Genomic DNA, 19046 nt, shown 5'->3' with positions numbered 1-19046 from the left:
ACATCTGTTTGCTTCCATTGCCTACATTGGATCACCTAGCGCTGTGGCATTTATCTTACATATTGCCGGTCACAAGCGCCATTCGGCTGTAATTACATGCAACTGAGTGGAAGTGATCAGTAACACTAGGTGTCATGTATGACACATGGTGGCATTAAACCATCTCGTGGTGCGTCTGAGCACGGCAAGGGTCGTGCTCAGATGCAACCACACGGGGGGTGCCTATACACCACCTGTTCCGAGCACTAGCATGCACCCTGCCGGTGGATTGGAGCAGCTGTGAATTTAGTGCCTTCAGCTGCCTGTGGAAATGAGGCCTTAGTGTCTGCTAAGAAGAAAAAATGACTGCCAACCAGAGGGTAGGGTTACTTTATGTAGATCATTACTGCCAATCAGAGGCTGCTGACAAGGGAAGTAAGGTGCCAACAATGCAAAACCTTAGTAACAGCCAGGGAGGCATACATAAGAGCTTGTCGGCAGCTTGAGAATCGAAGGGGCATTTTTTAGGAGAGAAGCTCACTCAGTATTCAGAACATGAATCCTCAGGTGTTCACATACCTCCCAACTTTTTGAGATGAGACAGCGGGACACTTAAGCCATGCCCCCGACACACCCCTAGTCAATCATTATATATATATATATATATATATATATATATATATATATATATATATATATATATATATATATATATATATATATATATATATATATATATATATATATATATATTGTAAAAGAAATGATCGAGGCCCCAGCCGGCGGATGCGGTGTGCGGGTCTGGGATAGTATTGTCACTCCCTCCCTCCGAATGTGCCCCCCTCTATGCAGAGATAAGAGTGCAACGGAGCGGGCAGTCTTACCATTCCTTCTCGCGTACGGGCATCTGGTTTCTCCGCTTCCTGTGACGTCACAGGAAGTAGATTGAAGCAAGAGATGCCCGTACGCGAGAAGGAATGGTAAGACTGCCCCCTCCGCTGCGCTCTTATCTCTGCATACAGGGCACATTCGGGACGGAGGGGGGGGGACAATACTATCCCAGACCCACATCCCACACACCGCATCCGCTGGCTGGGGCCTCGATCATTTCCTTTGCACATCTGACCCCCCAGCCGCCCGGGACACTGGGGGGGGGTCATAATGGGATAGCCCGTTTTTTTTTTTAAAGCAAAACTAATTGATTTAACAATCCAGAAGCCGCTGTAAGCAGCACTACTTGATGCGGCTTGCTCCCCGGATCAGGCAGTATGCTTTTTTTTTTTAAGTCATGCCACTGGCTCAGGTCCACTTTAGGATCAGGAAGGAGCTGGATAATCCTAAATGCCAAAAGGCATGGACTAAATCTGCACCACCAAAAACAGGCCTTCAGGGAATTCGCGTTAGTGCACGGTATTCCCTTTCTGGCATATGGCCAAGCAGGAAGTGACTGCTAGCGCACAGTCACTTCCTGTTTCGGGTCTCCGGAAGAGCACGGAAGCGTATTGTAAAAATACACTTCTGTGCATCGTATCGTCGTTGCAACGCCGCCAACATTTTTAAAATCCCTGCGTTGCTATACTTCTGGCTGATGACTTCCACTTTCTACTCTTTGTAATGTCTTGTCATCTTATCTAACTGTATGCTGTATATAGGCCTAAGTACAACATAGTATAGATGTAACATAAGAGAAAGCCTGGTTGCCATTCAAACAGAATGGATCAAGAGCCTATAACGCAAAGAGGACTTACTACAGACCAATTGCTTCGCTGAGGTGTAACAAACATGTAGAGATAACCATCTGTATATCTGTTTACTGAATAAACTCCTGAAACGTTGTCGACGTGTAAGAAGTTCTATCTCCTATGCTGTTGCTGTGATGAGAGTCGAGTTATCACACTTCCTGTGATATGGTGCCGAATGAAGGTGTAGTGTTGTTGCCCATAGCAGCCAACATATAGATTCTTACACCTATGGTAATTCCGGATTGACTAATGCATTGCATTAACAGATTGCTAACAGAATAGAAGTCACAGATGAAAAACTGATGCCCAATAAAAAACGATCCGTTATATGGATCAGTTTTTCATCCGTGCAGTGTAAACCGGCTCTTAGTGGTTGCCAGGGTGAGGAGATGCCAACTAGGCACATTATTAATAACTATACTTAACACACAATGATTGTAGAGACAAGTCCACCTGATGAAGTGTGTTAGTGACAGGTTGCTCTTGTAATGTTGTGTTTATACGTACTGACACCCCCCAGTCCTTTTAAAAATCCATGGTTGCATTACATTGATGAGATTTTATTGAAAAGGTGTCCTGGCCTGTTTCTCCTCCCATCATTTACTGCCATGGTTCAGGCTGGGGTTAATGTAGTGAATACCTTATCTTTGGAAATCCAGGTGTAGATTGTTTGAAGGCTGGAGTCAAGTACAAACTGTCACACTAACACATTTGCTGGGAGGACTAGTGCACTTTATTAAAGGGCAACTGAGGTAAGAGGTGCATGGAGGTTGCCATACTTATTTCATTTTAATCAATACCAGTTGCCTGGCAGCCCTGCTGGTCTATTAGGCTCAGAAGTACCTGAATAGCACCAGAAACAAGCATGCAACTAACCTTGTCAGATCTGACAAAAACAGTCCGCTTGTTCCAGCGGCTCCCCTGTTCACATCCCCCGCTGCGCCAGGCTTTGGAGGTCTTTGGGAGCCTGAGTGCTCCTGTAGATGAGCGGCTCTGTACTGCGCATGTGTGAGAGGAATGTGTGCATGGGCAGTGCGGAGCAAGCCCGCCTCTGGGAACACTCGGGCTCCCGAAGATTGCCGAAGCCTTCTGCAACGGCAGGAGAAGTCTCTGACCCATCGGTTGGAGACTAACGGGGACACATCGCTAGAACGAAGGGACCATAGGAGGAACGGGAAGGCTATATAGGACCCAGAGCCATCTCCCTCCTTAGGGAGAGCACGGCGGCATAGTGGTTAGCGCTCTCGCCTTGTAGTGCTGGGTCCCCGGTTCAAATCCCAGCCAGGTCAACATCTGCAAGGAGTTTGTATGTTCTCCCCGTATCTGTGTGGGATTCCTCCGGGCACTCTGGTTTCCTCCCACATCCTCAAAAACATACAGATAAGTTAATTGGCTCCTCCCTAAAAAAAATTGACCCTACACTATAATACATACACCACACGATACATACATAGACATAAGACTCTGGTAGGGATTAGATTGTGAGCTCATTTGAGGGACAGTTAGTGACTAGACTATATACGATGTACAGCGCTGCGGAAGATGTTGGCGCTATATAAATACTAAATAATAATAAAATAATGCTAAATTCATACTTTTTCCTCTATCCTTTGGGTAACCTTCCATATTCAGCTCCACTTCTGTATAGAACACGCCTAACATGTGCAGGAGCTCACATTTCATTCCACATGCAGCCCACAGGTCTATGTTTAAATGCACAGCAACCCCTATTTCTCTCGTTTTTAACAATTTCTTTGCATTAGCATGTATAAAACACATATACATTTAAGAAACAAAGTGTTAAAGGCTCACCTCTCCGCCGGCGCGATTCCTGTCCTCATCTAGTGGATTCGCCATGAGCTCATGTTCCTCACAACACTGCTGCATCTACTCGAAATTTGTGAGAGATCTGATAGTTGATTTGGTAGCAGATCGACAGGTGTATGGGCACTTCAACTCACACTTCCATATCCAGCTGCCAATTTGGGCAGCAGCCTCCCTAGACCATGATCAATTTCACCTTTGCACAAATCCAGCCCTGGGAAAAACATTATTGCTAACCAGTGAACAAGGATAAATCCTAAAAGTTGCCAAACATTAGGCAACTTGGCGGCTGATCAACCATCCGATTTCATTATTATAATTGAAACGGATGAAAATCGGTGCAGCCAAATGCTTGCCTGATTGTCGATGCGTCCAATTTCAGGCCAAAATTGGTTGCATGAATTGGTCAGACATGCTACAAGATGTAGGGCCTACTTCCTCTATCAGGTGTGAGGCTGTAACTGCAAGCGATATCGGGACAAGTGACGAAATCCCTGATCTTCCTAATCCTCCACTCTTCTATTAGCCCCATACAGTCATACACTCCACCGGCACATAGCTCGCTCGGCCGTGTTTGACATCACACATGTGCCACGCCAGCAGCGTGTATGCGATTAATGAATAACGGGCGGATACAGAAGACAGACGGGCACCATGACACAAGAAAGGTAATGTATAAACGCATACATACATGCACATTTATACATTAGGGAAGAGGAACAAAGCTGTTCCGAGAGATTTCTTCCTCAACACAATCGGGATTCGATCTCTCACCGATCAGAGATTTGCCTCATGGTTGAATCTGCACATTATATATATATATATATATATATATATATATATATTAATTATATGGGCACCTTTAGATTTCACTAGGGAGGTGGAAAGTAGACCAGCTCTGGGGATTTTACTTCCAGCCAGGAGATGAGGTTATATTTACAATCAGGAAGTGGGTATAATATTGTTGCCAGCCAAGGGGTGGGATTCGTGGGAAGTAGCCTTAGCTAGAGTATGGGTATAATTTTACCATTACACAGTGTGCAAGGATAGCATATCTGACAAAAGGCAGGTGGGGCTTTTACTGGCAGCCAGGAGCTGGATAAAACAGATGAGCAGAGGTGAATGATTACTGCCAGATACTGGTCGGTGGCCAGGGGTGAAGATTACTGGCCATCAGAACAAGACAAACGGCCACTGTCAGCAATATCACTGCTGCCAGCCAGGAACGGATGAATGAAGGAATATAACACAACTGCCGTCGCAATACAACGAACAGAGGGCAGGCCCGCCAGGTGCCCGCCAGGGGGCGCACAGCACACATAAATCTGGCAGTCAGATTACAAGTTCGACGCTGTCAAAATGGCGCCGGTTTCCGGAGATCAGTTAAACGGTTGCTATGGCCACGTGCATTACCTTATTACCAAACCCCGCCCTCATTTCTGTCCACGCCCCAAAACAACGCTGCTTCTTGGTCACGCCCACGAGACATGTCCGAGAGACTCCCTCTCCTTCAACGGTTTACTTTAGCACAATGAGGCTGCACGTGTTCTACTTGCTGGCCACGCCCCCTCGTTACTAACTCACCATCCCTAAAGTAGGGGTCCACGCCCTCAGCCTCTGGTTCGGCAGCCCTGAAAATTGTGGCGCTTTGCTCAGCCCCTGACTCCGCCCCCAGATCTTCGTGCAGCGCTTACTAGTATGTGTGTCACTTCATCATCATCAGACAGATATCATCAGTGCGGGATGCGGGTCGGGATGGAGGCAGCAGAGGCGGTGTGGCGGAGGGCTCGCACTCCGGCCTCCCTGTTACTGAGCTGCTGATCAGTGCCGTGCAGAGAGGAGCGCCCGGTCAGTGTCTGCGAGGCTGCTGGATTTCCGCGCTCAGCTGCCCGTGACATTGCAGAGCGGTGCCGCCAGGCAGGCTGCTGCTGTCACACGTGCTCAGTGTTATGACAGCTGGATCAGTGTTGTGACAGCTGGATGAGGCGTCCCAGCTCCTTCCCATAGAACGCTGATAGGGAATGCCCTTCGGGAAAGTGTCAGTGAAGGCGCCCATCAACAATATTGCTATGTACACACCATACAATTGTCTGGCAGACTTGCTGTCAGATTATTTCCAACAGGTCCATTCTGATTTTCAATCGATTTTTCCATAGAAGTAAACGGAAAATCGATCGGAAATCATATCTGACCTGTGTGCAGGGCCAGCCCGCTCATGAGGCGGGGTGAAACTTTTGCCTCAGGCGGCAAACTTCTAGGGGCGGCATCCGCCCGTCCGTGGGTGCGGGGGGGGCGGCGGGCGCCGAGCTGGAGGGGTAGCGGGCAGGACGGGGTATTGGGCCTAGCGGTCACTTCCTGCAACGCCGCCCACTGTATTGTAAGTGGCCGGCGTTGCAGGAAGTGATGTCAGTGGAGCGCACGTTGGAACGAGGAAGTGGTGAGTGATCCCCCGCACGTGCCTCTTACTGTCGGCTGCTTACTCACTATTTAAAGCTGGAGGGGAGCGCAGATCGGGGGACCCAGGCGAGGGAGGGGGGTCCAACCCCCCCTCCCCACCACTAGGCCCAATACCCCCGTCCTGCCCGCTACCCCTCCAGCTCGGCGGCCCCCACGGGGGAGGGGCGGCAATGTTTTAAAAATTTGCCTCAGGCGGCAAAAAGTCTAGGGCCGGCCCTGCCTGTGTGAAATAATCAATCGGACAGTAAATCTGAGAAAATTGTATCGTGTACCCAGCATAAGATTTGGCAAGCTATTGACCTTCCGATTAGTCCGATTGGATAACGTTGATAATGGCAATCTACAACTGATCAATCGATTCCATTTGATATTATTGGATTGGTGACTTTTTATCCCATTTATGGGTATGGTCATTGGCTTCCGATCACAATTATCAGATCGGACGTATTTTGTTATCAGATCAGATGTAGTTTGTTTGCTAACTTTAAGCTTTTCAATTCAAATGTAAAAATCTTATGGCCATACATGTGTCAATTTTCTCTGCAGATTTGATCAGAGTCTGCCAGAGATCTGTTGTCTCCAGTGTCCTGAATGATCTTGTTGTTTAGGAAGCGGTTGATGGATTGCCTTTTGTTTTTACATTACAAATTGTTATTCTCTGTTGCACCCAGTAAGGATCCAATATCATGCCCTACTTGTATTCAATTGTTACTGGTACAGAGATGTATTGATGACTTTGATGGAACGGTCCTGATGCATATTTGAGATCAAGTTGGAACTGTGATTTACTGTTGAGCCTAAAGGTAGCCATACAGCTGAAGAGCATGGGCAGATTCGACAAAGATGTATATATTTTTTTTATCTCTAATCAAATCTGATTAGAGATAAATTTGTCTCTTTGTTGAAGCTGCCCAAATACTGCGGGCCGCTTCCTATCTGATTTCAGCGTGAAATCTTTAGGGAATCTGCTGGGCCCTCTGTGGCTGCCCCCAATATCCAACACACAGTAGTACAGCGCTAAGGATCAAAACTAGAGTGTTAGGTGGGGCGCGCTATATACAGTTACCAGTCCAGTGTAAGATATATTTCCAAAGATAGCTTGCGCTCATTCCATACAACCGGGAGTTAACTTGTTCCTAAAGTTTTCTCTCCTGGGCACAGATACACCTCAGACAATAAAAAGAACACAAAACAAATGATAGTGCAGACTGTTAATTAAGGCAAACACCCTTTCTGGTGTAAATACGCTGCAAATTGTTTTAATACTCTAATTTGCTATAAACTAAATAAACCATGTCCACAGGTTTTCAGAGAGCCTTGGCAGTAGCAAGGGCTCATGGGAGCTCAGTCTGGGCAGGAGGAGGAGGAGGTGTTACTAGCCATTGATTTCAGAGGAGGGGGAGATTCGTTTTTTTTTTTCACAGGCTTAGTGATCAAGATACAGATAAGCCTGCCTCTGTGTAATGTTTACAAACAACATAGCTGCTGTCATAGTATTACAGGAAAAAATAATCATTTTCTAGCTATATTTGCTGTGTAAAGTATCTAAACTTTAGATAAGATGTGTGTGTGTGTTTGTGTGTTACTTGTTATAGTTAGTTTTTCATCTCTGATCCGCTTTAAAGTGAATGTTTACCATTAAAAAAAAAAAAAAAAAAAGTCAGATACTCACCTAAGGAGAGGGAAGGCTCGGTCCTAATGAGCCTTCCCTCTCTTCTCTCGGTGCCTGGTCCCGCGCAGGATCCCCCGTGGCAGTATTCAACCAGTTCGGTCAAATACTGCCACTTCCGCAGCCGAAGGGATGTTTCGGGAGCACTCGGGCTCCCGAGGACGGGGCCGCTCCATAGTACGCATGCGCGAGCACCTTCTATGACGCACTCATGCGTACTTAGTATGGAGCGGCCCGTCTTCGGAAGCCCGAGTGCTCCCGAAGACCTCCGAAGTCCCTGCGGCGGCGGACGCGAACGGGGGAGCCAGCGCAGCACCGAGGGCACCGGGAGAGGAGAGGAAAGGCTCATTAGGACCAAACCTTCCCTCTCCTTAGGTGAGTATCTGACTTTGTTTTATTTGTATAGCGGTACCCATTGGCTTTAAGCCTTTGACAAGCATGCAGATCAGATGTTTGGCTGAAGTTTTACTAGATTCGCCACATGCTTGTTTCAGGAGTTCAGTTCAGACACCATTGTTGCATTAACCCCCTTGGCGGTATGAAAAATACCGCCAGGGGGAAGCGCAACAGTTTTTTTTAAATTTTTTTTTTTTTTTTTTTTTTTATCATGTAGCGAGCCGAGGGCTCGCTACATGATAGCCGCTGCTCAGCGGCATCCCCCCAGCCCCGCCGATCGCCTCCGGCGATAGGCGATCAGGAAATCCCGTTCAAAGAACGGGATTTCCTGGAGGGCTTCCCCCGTCGCCATGGCGACGGGGCGGGATGACGTCAGCGACGTCGGGACGTCATTGGGAGACCCGATCCACCCCTCGGCGCTGCCTGGCACTGATTGGCCAGGCAGCGCTCGGGGTCTGGGGGGGGGGGGCCGCGCGCCGCACCGGATAGCGGCGATCGGGCGCGCGGCGGCGGCGATCGGGGTGCTGGCGCAGCTAGCAAAGTGCTAGCTGCGTCCAGCAAAAAAAAAATTAAGTAAATCGGCCCAGCAGGGCCTGAGCGGCACCCTCCGGCGGCTTACCCCGTGTCACACACGGGGTTACCGCCAAGGAGGTTAACCTTCTGAGTGTTATGCTGCTCGGGAGGTTTTGTAGCCCACGCTAAAAAACTATTAGATTACATACGATGAGTACATATTAGCTAGCACTAAGCTAGCTAGAATAGGTGGCTGGCTCCCCCTGATTGCCTAGAATACCCCCCGATCAGTCCGCTTATACATTACCCAGCCAGGATCCAGCCATCGCCGCAGCCTCCCCCGGACAGCTGCACTCTTCTCTATGGGGAGGATCATACATGACGTCATGCGCAGATCCGATCCTCCCCATAGAGAAGAGTGGAGCTGTTCGGCGAGGCTGCGGTGATCGCTGGATTCTGGCTGGGTAATGTATAAGCGGACTGATTGGGGGGTGGGGGGGAGCTGGCCCCCTATTCTTATAGCGCAGGACTCCTGAGCCTATTAAAACCCCTAGAGTGGCATGCTGAACACAGTGTCGTGCATACCACTCAGGAGGTTAAAGACTGGCAGCCTCCATATCCCTCTCACTTGAGGTGTCCTTTTAATCTCTGTAGGCTCAGCTTATAAAGACTGCATCAAGAGAGAATCTAGTGCATGTACGGGAGCCCTCCAGGCTAGTGATGCATCTCTACAGCCTGGACCCTGATCTGTCACCAAATTGAGTCCTATGCGCAGCTTTTTTTTCCTCTGTTCCTTCGTGCTACAGTGCAGGTGTGGCCTGTACTGCATGCACAGTACGGCCATACGGCTCATACACAGTGGGGAACTCAGCCAGGAGAACATGTCCAACAATCTCTTGTCAAATATGTTCAGATGGACCCTGTACATGAATGGTGGCTTTGTGGATGAATTGGGAAGTTTGGAGGCTTCCCTCTACTTAGATATCTATGTTTTCTGTATAGGTTCTCTTTAAAGAGACTCAGATGAGTCATGTTGTGGTTTTTTTTATTTTTTACTTACCTGGGGCTTCCTCAAGCCCCATAAGCATGGATGTGTCCCTCGCCGTCCTTCTTAATGCCTCCATTAAGATCTAGAGGCTTCCTTCTCCTGAAATAAGTATCCCCCGGGGCACTTTTTTCCCTTTAGGCTCACTTTGGGCCCGTTCTCACTCGGGCGATTAGCAGGCATTTACCGCTAATTGCCAAATCACCAGGGATCGCTAGCGCTTTTTAATGCGCTGGCGCACTGTTAACTAAATGGCAGTAAGCTCACTGCCGTGATCGCCAGCAATTAGCGGTTATTGCAAAACGCGCTGCATGCGTTTTTTGCGACTTTAGTGCGATCACAATGCTAAAAAAGCGCTAATAGCGATTTCTCAAAGATTGCAAAAGTGTACAATTAAATTTACGCCTTAGTCGCGTAAAAAATTGCTGGAGGGCTGGTGCTAATCACTAGCGTATTGCATTTGCAAGTGTGAATGGGTCCTTAAAGCAGGAGGTTGAAACAGTTTGTTAAAATGCACCTGTAGTGAAAAAAAAAGTGCCCCAAATGGGTACTTACCGAAGTAAAGGCATAAGTCAGACAGGGCATTGGATCATAAGTGAGCAGCTTCCACAGAATTCCATGCTAACATTCACAGTACAGTGCGCGGTGCATGCAATTTATTGTTATTGTGCATTATATTGCAGACACCAATGTCTGTTTTATTGAGCAAATCTCAGTGTGGGCTGTGCGTTGCCAAACGTGTCAGCGAATCTCTTGCAGTGCAGATAGTGTGCCTTTTTTTTCGACCTAATGGCAATCCGCATGCAGCATTGCAGCTAGAATTACATAATGATGTCACAACTGTACGGTAAGGCATGTACTGAACCTATGCATTAGCGATAGCCACTGCTTGGGAGCTATGTCAAGCCAGTCAATCACAGGTACCTAATCACACAGCTATGATAGTAACTGCTGAGAGGATTAGTGGGACTACAATGTGTTTACATCTAGAGTGGGGCGTAGCTCTATGCAGAGGACGACTAGGACCTTTTAGCCTGGGGGGAAAAACACAACCTAGAGGCCCTTTCACAGCAGCCAAAGCAGTAAAGTGGATCTATCCAAAACAAGTTTTTATTAAATGTTTATTAAAGCAGACCAGTAATTAGTATTAAAAAAGAGTTAGTGTAGATACTTACCTCAGTAGGGGAAGCCTCTAGATGGTCCAGAGGCTTCCCCAGTAAGCCCTTCTGTTCCTCTTCACACTATTCGACTTTGATTACAAAACCGTATTGCCCACAGCAGCATTACCTTCCGTGTAGGAGCCCGGCTACATTGTGCAGACGCAAAGTATAGCACAGGCATGAGCAAACTTGCCCCTCCATCTATTGAAGAACTACAAGTCCCACAATGCAGTGCAGGAGTCTGACAGCCACAGTCATGACTCATAAAGGCAAATGCATTGTGGGATTTGTAGTTCCTTAACAGCTGGAGGGCCAAGTTTGCCCATTCCTGGTATAGCACATGTCTTTACAGTAGTATGGAGCTGCTTGTACACAGCTTTTTTTTTTCCTCTGTTCACGAACGGCTTACTGCTACTGTGCAGGTGCAAACCCTCTGGCACCTGCGCAGTACGGCCACGCTTGTGCGCAGAGGGAAATGTGGCCACAAAGATGAAGAGGGTTTCAGCCAGGAGGCAGGGGGGTCGTGGAGGATTGTGGAAGCCTCTCGATGATCCAAAGGCTTCCATTTACAGTGGTAAATATCTGATTTTTCCCCCCCCTCTATTTACAGGCTGACCTGAGAGGGATATGGAGGCTGCCATATTTACTATAATGCACATTGCCTGGCTGTCCTGCTGATCCTCTGTTTCTAATACTTTAAGCCATAGATCCCGAACAAGCATGCAGATCATGACAAGTCTGACAAGATTAGTGGCATGCTTGTTTCAGGTGTGTGATTTAGACCCTACTGAGTCCTGACCAGATAGTTCAGCAAGACTGCCCGGCAACTAGTATTTTTTAAAAGCAAATAAATATGGCCGATTTTTCGGTTTCCTTTTAAGTTTGACTGCAATTGCCACATGCTTGTTACAGGTGTGTGATTCAGACACTATTAATGTAATGCCTGGTACACACCATGCAATTTCCCGACAGATAGATGGGTCGATAGATAATTTCCGACAGATTCGATCGGATTTCCAATCGTTTTTCTGATTGATTTTCTGATCACTTCTACGCTATGCAAATTGGTCGGAAAAGCGATCGGAAATCGGTCCTGTTGGAAATTATCTTTTCGACCCATCTGACGGGAAATTGCATGGTGTGTACCAGGCTTATGGAAGATCAGCAGGACAGCCAGGCAACTGGTATTGTTTAAAAACAAATACATATGGCAGCCTCTATATCCTTCTCAGGTCATTTGTCCTTTAACCATTTCAGCCCGCAGGGATTTTTCACCTTATGCATCAGAGCAATTTTCACCTCCATTCATTCGCTAATAACTTTATCACTACTTATCACAATTTATTTATCTATATCTTGTTTTTTCTGCCACTAATCAGGCTTTCTTTGGGTGGTACATTTTGCTAAGAATTATTTATTTATAAATGCATTTTAACAGGATTAATAAGAAAAAAATGGAAAAAAATCATTATTTCTCAGTTTTTGGCCTTTATAGTTTTAAAATAATCCAAGCTACCATAATTAAAACCTATGTATTTTATTTACCCGTTTGTCTCGGTTATGACACCATATAAATTTTGTCCCTATCACAATGTATGGCGCCAATATTTTATTTGGAAATAAAGGTGCCTTTTTTCCGTTTTGCGTCCATCACTATTCACAAGCTTATAATTTAAAAAATGTTTGTAGTATACCCCCTTCAAATGCATATTTAAAAAGTTCAGACCCTTAGGTCTTTTTTTTTTTTTTTCTTTTTTTTTTATTGTAATTTTTTTTTCCAATAAATTTTATTTGGGTAATATTTTGGTGTGGGACATACAATTAATTTTTAGTGTTGTTATATGTGTAAATTGTAATGTAAAAAATATGTAGATGTAGTTTTACTATTTGGCCACAAGATGGCCACCTTCATTTTTGTTTTCCCTCCTTGTACTTCTCGCTAAGCGGAAGTACAAGGGGGATGCGAAATATTTCCGGGCAGAAGAACTGAAGCCTCTTGTGAGAGCGCTTCAGTTTTTCTGCGGGGGATAGGGATCGGTGATCGGGAACCATGTTCCCATTCACTGATACAGGGCTACCGGGGGACACCACGGGGGCGCACCCGCGAGCGCAGCAGAGCAGCCGCCCGGATGTGAGCTCCACGTCCGGGCGGCCGAAATGGTTAAAGAGGGGTGGGGTGGTAGAATGCTATTGTCAGGATGATTAGTGATTACTGCCATAAGAAGCACACTCAATGGTAAATGTTACCACCATAATGCTGGGAGTACACAATGAGATTTTTCAGTAGATTTACTGTCCGATCGTTTTTCCAATCGATTTTCTGATCGATTTCCATTCACTTCTGCTGGGACTACTCAATGAGATTTTTTTAACAGATTTACTGTCTGGTCAATTTTCCAATCGTTTTTCCGATCGATTTCCATTCACATCTATGAGAAATCGATTAGAAAATCAGATCGGACCTGTCAGAAATTATCTATCGAACCATCTATCTGCCAAAAAAACTCATGGTGCATTCCCAGCATTAGGCCTGGAACCCACTACAAAACGCTAATCGCAATCGCTAGTGTTTTTAATGAGCGGTTTGTAAGCGATTTCATGAGTGATTGCTGGCAATTTTGGTAGCGTTTTAAAAGTGTCAGCTTTTTGACAGCAATTGTGTATCCATTAGCGATTTCATTCTGATTGGTCCTTTCAATTAATATTTTTTTTTACAGTGTGTAGTAATGTAAATACACTAGCAAAATCGCTCTTTGTAGGTTTTGATGAGCGATTACGCCAGCGTTTATATACTTCACATTGCAGAAACGCTAATCGCTTAATGCTAAAAATGCTGCATGTCCTGAGCTTGCGATTTTGGTAATCGCTCCAGTGAAATTGGGCCCATCCATTAACATTAGCTGAGCGTTTAGGGAAATTGCTAGCGTTTTGAATCGCTCTCTAAACTCTCACAAAATTGCTCGATTGGGTTTGAGCCCTAAAACTCTAAAGCTTAGTGATACAGACATGCCTAATCATAGGCCACCTAAGCATATACCTTGAACACCACCATGTGCTCAGGGCATGCATTGCAGCCATTTCATTGTGGACTTAACTGTTGCTTCACTCTGCCGAGTGCCTAAGTGCCTTTCTGTTACTTTAGTTTAGAGAAAGGCCTTTATATTGGCGAAAAAAGAGAAACTAGAATGCAGTCTTGCAGTACAAAAACGCTTTAGAAAACTTTATTAACACACATAAAGTGATAAAAAAATATTAGAAATAGTTTCTTAAATTCCACATTATCAGTCTTCATACAATAAGCAGTATGGCCTAGTGCACGACAGAGCGGTTCTGCTGCGGTTTGCGATCCGCTTGCGGGTGCGGATCCGCTAGGGTAATGTATTTCAATGGGCTGGTGCACACCAGAGCGGCAGCCGTTTTGCAGAAACGCATACTCCCGGGCTGCTGCAGATTTTGGATTGCGGATGCGTTTCTGCCTCAATGTTAAGTATAGGAAAAACGCAAACCGCTCTGAAAAACGGCACGTCAGAGCGGTTTGCCAGGCGGTTTTGTTACAGTAGCTGTTCAGTAACAGCTTTACTGTAACCATACATGAAATCTACTACACCAAAAACGCTTCCCAAAACCGCAAAATGCTAGCTGAAACGCTACAGAAAAAGAAGAAAAAGCGTTTCAAAATCTGCTAGCATTTTGCGGATCTGCTAGCGTTTTTTGGTGTGCACTAGGCCTAAATCATAGACAGCAATGGGGAATGCTGACAAGTGTTATGATCTGGCTTGGCTTGATGAATAGTTGCGACCTTATTAGGCGTGTGTTTTTAGAGGCCTAAGCGCCTCCATCCCCCTGAAAAGAGCTGGAGTGCCGGATCCTCTTGGGCGAGAGCATTGTTCCTCTCCTTACCCTTCCATTCTATCATGTATCGCGTGTAGTCTATCAGCCTGTGAGTGACAGTCTGCACGTTTACATTAGCCCCCTCAAGGAGCATAAACTACTGTATATCAGCCCATTGAACAGCATTACACTATGATTAGGCAGAATATTCAAATTTTAGTTCAATTATGAATACACAAAATTGGTATCTCAACAACTAAATACTGCAATAGGTCATATGCTTTAGGTAACTGCTATATATCAATGAATATGTATAATAACTGATTCCCCAGGGTGCTCATAAATTGAGGTACCATGGGGTATAGAACCCGGGTTCTCAAGTATTGATCAATATAGTGAAGTATATAAGGGCCCAACAGACCAAAAAGCAAAAAAGTGCAGTGCAATAGGCAATCTAACCACTTGAGGACCGTATGCTTACACCCCCCTAGTGACCAGGCTATTTTTTACAATTTAAGCCACTGCAGCTTTAAGGGCTCGCTGCAAGGCCATACAACTCTGCACACAATTGATTTCCCTTCCTCTTTTTTTTTTTTTTTTTTTTTTTTTTTTTAATAATTTGTTTATTTTTTGAGTAAATTTACCTATTTGTTTTATTTTTTTTTAGCCATCGTCACTCCCTTTCCCAGCCAGCCAATGACAGCGGATCGCTTCTCTGCCTCCCAAGGACAAGGCTGACCCCAGTACAGTGCTGCTGTAGATTGCAGCGCTACACAGTGTAAATAGAGGGTGGCTTCGCTGTCTAAGAGTCTCCTAAGCGGCGATTGCCATTGGGAAACTGACGACAGAGTGGAAGTGGTGCGTTTGCTCGGCGCGCGTGATCTCCTGCAAATCCCGCCCCAGGACTATATAGAAAATATGTGAAAAGTGCTGTGCATATAGGTGACTATGATCCCAGGAAACTAGGCCGTGCAAGCAAAAAGAATCAATACTGTACCCAAACAATGGAGGAGGCAGCCAACAACAGGAAGATGGAGCCCTCGGCAGACAGCTCCATCGGTATCGTGGCGGTCAAGACGCTTTTTTAAGAGTTGTGGGGAAGCTCCTGTGTCCCAAAGGAGCAGCTTGGCAGAGGGGCAAGCTGAGGAACTGGGCTGGCGCTACCATAGAGGCAAAGGGGGCAGTTGGCCCAGGGCCCCAGAGCCTGTTGTAGCCCCCATGGTGTTTGACTTCAACAAAGGGCACCCAATGCCACTTTTTGGTTGGGGTGTCTGTTGGGGGACCCCGGGATAATATTGCCCAGGGGCCCCATTGTTTCTAGAACCAGCCTTGCTTAGGGAAGTCTCCCTCCTGTCACCGCTGGTGATATTGAGGATCCTGCCTGCAGAGGGGAGTAGACAGCTGGGGAGTGAGTTTCAGAGGAGACATTGCTTATAAGGGCCAGTTGCTGGCTGCCAGTGACCCATTTCAGCATGCTCAAATGCTTTTCTGCCACAGAGCATTTGCCATTATTTCCATTTGGTTCATCGTCGCATTGCATTTTGAGCCTGTGTTAGGCACCACCAGGGGGGTCTTAGGGTTAGGCACCATCAGGGTGGGTCTTAGGGTTAGGCACCACCAGGGGAGGGTTCTATGTGAGAGTAGGGTTAGGTTAAGCTATATTTTTGAATTATGAATTGGTTTTTAAAGTAAATTATTTTTGTTTTCATTTTCCGTCTGTTTTAATTACTTGCTGACCGCTCCACGGCGATTGGCGTGAATGGATGGGAATGAGGTTTGCAGGAGATCGCGCAACGATGCGTGCGTATCTCCGCATGGATGACGACGCTATGCTGAAGCCTATGACAGCCAATCACGCTGATTGGCTGGCGGGGTAAGGGAGAATAAGAAATAAATAGAAAATGATCAAATTTATTAAAAATGAAATACAATAAATATATAAAAAAAACATTTGGGGAGAGATCAGACCCCACCAACAGAGAGCTCTGTTGGTGGGGAGAAAAGGGGGGTGGGAGGGGGAAATCACTTGTGTGCCGAGTTGTGCGGCCCTGCAACGAGCTGCAGTGGCCTATTTTGTTAAAAATAGTCTGGTCACTAGGTGGGTTTAAGACAGTGGTCCTCAAGGGGCTACAATGGTACTTATTTACATGTTTTCAGTTTCAACCCATGCCCAGTTAGCCACGAAATATAGCGTTTCATCTTCCGCCCGCGCCCATTTTTCCTTGTCCCTCTTATTCATGCACATAACTCAGTCTTCTTGTGCCCTCAATCCCACCGCTGCTGGTCGGGATCCTCTTCTTTGCAAGCGCAAGTATAGCCACGCCTAGACAGTAGCACGAAGCGACTCAGGAATGAAGCCCCTCCGTGTATGACTGGGGCCACAGGAACATGTTTGAGAAGCCCTAGCTGGATATGTTCGCAAGGACCTACCCAGCAGTTGTGGGCTCCAAGGTGGATCGGGAAGCCTCTGGTTCAACCAGAGGCTTCCCTTTACATGGGTAAGTTTGTAACTTTTAATTTTTTAAATGTACAGTTTCCTTTACAACCTGTGATGTTTCTTGGACACAGATCCCAAATTTCAGTATAATGATCTCTGAGCCACTTTATAGCTTTTGTCTTGTGACACAATGCTCCATCATGCTTGAGGATGCAAAGGCAATCACCAAATTAATTGTAGGGAGAAGTTGCTCTTGGAGGATGTTTTACCACCATTCTTTTTTTATGATCATTTTCTTAGTGAGTAAACTCACTCCCTTGGATGAGAAGCAAAACCCCCCACATGGATTCTCCCAGGATGCTTCACTGTTGGCATGTTGCAGGATTTAAATTGAAATGTGTCTTTTCTTTTTCAGATCAATTTTCCTGATGTCACAGCTGGAAGGATGATCCATCAGAGAACATAACATTGTGCCAGTGTTCTGCAGACCTATTCTAATACTTCCTGCAGAATTTCAGTTTGTCCTTGATTTTTGTCTTAGTAAGAAGAAGCTTCTTTCCAGCCTTTCTTGACCCAAGGCCATTGTCGACATGTCTTCACCTCACCATGCATGGAGATACCCTCACACCCACCTGCTACCAACATGGAGCAAGCACTGCACTGGTGGCCACACAATACAATTCTGTAGCTGACTTCTCGGGAGTCAGTCCTTGTACTTACTGGACACTCTTGGACATCTCAACAGTAAACCAAAGGTGAAACCCCCCCCCAATATTTACCTGAGAGGAGGATCCTCCAGGGGCTGCCCATGTCCTTCTTGAGACTACCGCCACAGCCTGGGACCCTTTTGTAAATCATGAACCTGCGCTTCTCTTCAGGCACGAGCACATCCGCGCTGCACCCACGCATGGACAAGCAGCTCTAGCTTACTGGGCAGGTGTGGCCGTAGTCGGGTAGGTGCAGTAAGCTGCACTTATGCATTAAGACGATGGCCACATAACATTTCCGACAAGCTCTTAGCAAATGGTGGGGGGTCAGGACATGGGAAAGCTCTGTAGGATCCAGACTTCGCCCTTTCGTATCTGGGGGTTATTTTTTAGCACCTTGGGTATACTTCGGAACAACCTTTCACCTTGATGAACTAGTAAATGGATCTTTCAGGTGCAACTATCTTAAAGTGTACAAGAAATGAATGACTCCCAATAAAATATACATACCTGGGGCTATCTCCGGCCTGATAGATCCCATTGGCGTCGTCTTCTTCTCCATTTGACCCGGTGCTGGCCTCAAAATGTCTGTCAGTCGGGGCCAGTTGATGCATACACAGTCTGGGCAGGCGCGGTCCCGTCTGACAGGAGGTGATTGATGGGTGTCTCAGGGTGTGATTAGAGGGGGGAATAGATGCAAGCAATGCACTGGGGAGGTGTTCGGGAGGGGCATGCCTGAGGGTGGGTAATTGGGTGCCTGCAAGGGGCAGATTAGGGTCTGATCTGATGGGTGGCAGGGGGTGATTGATGGGTGATTAGAGGGGAGAACAGATGTAAATAATGCACTGGGGAGGTGATCGGGTGGTCTGAGGGTGTGGGTGGGTATTTGGGTGCCCGCAGGGGGTAACGGGAGGTGATTGATGGGTGTCTCAGGGGGTTATTAGAGGGGAGAATAGATGCAATCAATGCACTGGGGAGGTGATCGGAAGGGGGTTTGAGGGGGATCTGAGGGTTTGGCCGAGTGATCAGGAGACCACACGGGGCAAATTAGGGCCTGATCTGATGGGTAGGTGTGCTAGGGGGTGACAGGAGGTGATTGATAGGTGTCTCAGGGTCTGATGGGTAGCAGTGATGGGGTGATTAGAGGGGAGAACAGATGTAAATAATGCACTGGGAAGGTGACAAGAGGGGGTCTGAGGGCAATCTGAGGGTGTGGGCGGGTGTTTGGGTGCCCGCAAGGGGCAGATTAGGATCTGAGCTGATGGGTAGCAGTGACTGGGTGATTG

At 46.6% G+C, this 19046-nt stretch overlaps 1 long non-coding RNA gene across 1 annotated transcript in view; it reads left to right on the top strand.

Annotated features, from left to right (window-relative positions):
- Positions 1-18293, top strand: part of LOC137570972 (uncharacterized) — a 30130-nt gene extending 11837 nt beyond the window's left edge. The window contains exon 3 of the long non-coding RNA XR_011031261.1: positions 17469-18293. This is a non-coding gene — a long non-coding RNA (uncharacterized lncRNA). The remainder of the gene's footprint in view (positions 1-17468) is intronic.
- Positions 18294-19046: the final 753 nt, after the last annotated feature.

This window comes from Hyperolius riggenbachi, chromosome 4 (genome assembly GCF_040937935.1).
Source record: "Hyperolius riggenbachi isolate aHypRig1 chromosome 4, aHypRig1.pri, whole genome shotgun sequence".
NCBI classification, from domain to species: Eukaryota; Metazoa; Chordata; class Amphibia; order Anura; family Hyperoliidae; genus Hyperolius; species Hyperolius riggenbachi.
The sequence above is the reverse complement of the archived record's forward strand: the minus strand, read 5'-3'. Positions and strand labels throughout refer to the sequence as shown.